Consider the following 2,537-nt stretch of genomic DNA (forward strand, 5'->3'; position numbering starts at 1 on the left):
GATAAATCCCACTTGGTCGTGGTGAATAATCCTTTTAATGTACTGTTGGATCCTATTGGCTAGTATTTTGGTGAGAATTTTTGCATCCATGTTCATCAGGGATATTGGTCTGTAATTCTCCTTTTTGATGGGGTCTTTGTCTGGTTTTGGGATCAAGGTAATGCTGGCCTCATAAAATGAGTTTGGAAGTTTTCCTTCCATTTCTAGTTTTTGGAACAGTTTCAGAAGGATAGGTATTAATTCTTCGTGAAGTGTTTGGTAGAATTCCCCTGGGAAGCCCTCTGGCCCTGGGCTTTTGTGTTTTGGGAGATTTTTGATGACTGTTTCTATTTCCTTAGTGGTTATAGGTCTGTTCAGGTTTTCTAGTTCTTCCTGGTTCAGTTTTGGTAGTTGATACATCTCTAGGAATGCATCCATTACTTCCAGGTTATCTAATTTGCTGGCATAGAGTTGCTCATAATATGTTCTTATAATTGTTTGTATTTCTTTGGTGTTGGTTGTGATTTCTCCTCTTTCATTAATGATTTTGTTGATTTGGGTCATTTCTCTTTTCTTTTTGATAAGTCTGGCCAGGGGCTTATCAATCTTGTTAATTCTTTCAAAGAACCAGCTCCTAGTTTCGTTGATCTGTTCTACTGTTCTTTTGGTTTCTATTTCATTGATTTCTGCTCTGATCTTTATTATTTCTCTTCTCCTGCTGGGTTTAGGCTTTATTTGCTGTTCTTTCTCCAGCTCCTTTAGGTGTAGGGTTAGGTTGTGTACTTGAGACCTTTCTTGTTTCTTGAGAAAGGCTTGTATTGCTATATACTTTCCTCTTAGGACTGCCTTTGCTGTATCCCAAAGATTTTGAATAGTTGTGTTTTCATTTTCATTGGTTTCCATGAATTTTTTTAATTCTTCTTTAATTTCCTGGCTGACCCATTCATTCTTCAGTAGGATGCTCTTTAGCTTCCATGTATTTGAGTTCTTTCCGACTTTCCTCTTGTGATTGAGTTCTAGTTTCAAAGCATTGTGGTCTGAAAATATGCAGGGGATGATCCCAATCTTCTAGTACCGGTTGAGACCTGATTTATGACCTAGGATGTGATCTATTCTGGAGAATGTTCCATGGGCACTAGAGAAGAATGTGTATTCTGTTGCTTTGGGATGGAATGTTCTGAATATGTCTGTGAAGTCCATTTGGTCCAGTGTGTCATTTAAAGTCTTTATTTCCTTATTGATCTTTTGCTTAGACGATCTGTCCATTTCAGTGAGGGGGTGTTAAAGTCCCCCACTATTATTGTATTGTTGTCAATGTGTTTCTTTGCTTTTGTTATTAATTGCCTTATATAATTGGCTGCTCCCATGGTAGGGGCATAGATATTTACAATTGTTAGATCTTCTTGTTGGATAGACTCTTTAAGTACGATATAGTGTCCTTCCTCATCTCTTATTACAGTCTTTGGTTTAAAATCTAATTTATCTGATATAAGGATTGCCACCCCAGCTTTCTTTTGGTGTCCATTAGCATGGTAAATGGTTTTCCACCCCCTCACTTTCAATCTGGGGGTGTCTTTGGGTCTAAAATGAGTCTCTTGCAGACAGCATATCGATGGGTCTTGTTTTTTAATCCAATCTGATAGCCTGTGTCTTTTGATTGGGGCATTTAGCCCATTTACATTCAGGGTAACTATTGAAAGATAGGAATTTAGTGCCATTGTATTGCCTGTAAAGTGACTGTTACTGTATATTGTTTGTGTTCCTTTCTGGTCTATGTTGCTTTTAGGGTCTCTCTTTGCTTAGAGGACCCCTTTCAATATTTCTTGTAGGGCTGGTTTCGTGTTTGTAAATTCCTTTAGTTTTTGTTTGTCCTGGAAGCTTTTTATCTCTCCTTCAATTTTCAATGACAGCCTAGCTGGATATAGTATTCTTGGCTGCATATTTTTCTCATTTAGTGCTCTGAATATGTCCTGCCAGTCCTTTCTGGCCTGCCAGGTCTCTGTGGATAAGTCTGTTGCCAATCTAATGTTTCTACTATTGTAGGTTATAGATCTCTTCTCCCGAGCTGCTTTCAGGATTTTCTCTTTGTCTCTGAGACTTGTAAGTTTTACTATTAGATGTCGGGGTGTTGACCTATTTTTATTGATTTTGAGAGGGGTTCTCTGTGCTTCCTGGATTTTGATGCCTGTTTCCTTCCCCAAATTAGGGAAGTTCTCTGCTATAATTTGCTCCATTATACCTTCTGCCCCTCTCTCTCTTTCTTCTTCTTCTGGGATCCCAATTATTCTAATGTTGTTTCGTCTTATGGTATCGTTTATCTCTCGAATTCTGCCCTCGTGATCCAGTAGTTGTTTATCTCTCTTTTTCTCAGCTTCTTTATTTTCCATCATTTGGTCTTCTATCTCACTGATTCTTTCTTCTGCCTCATTTATCCTAGCAGTTAGCGCCCCCATATTTGATTGCACCTCATTAATAGCCTTTTTGATTTCTACTTGGTTAGATTTTAGTTCTTTTCCTTCTCCAGAAAGGGTTTCTCTAATAACTTCCATGCTTTTTTC

Source organism: Phoca vitulina, unplaced genomic scaffold, assembly GCF_004348235.1.
Source record: "Phoca vitulina isolate PV1807 unplaced genomic scaffold, GSC_HSeal_1.0 scaffold11, whole genome shotgun sequence".
In the NCBI taxonomy this organism is placed as follows: domain Eukaryota; kingdom Metazoa; phylum Chordata; class Mammalia; order Carnivora; family Phocidae; genus Phoca; species Phoca vitulina.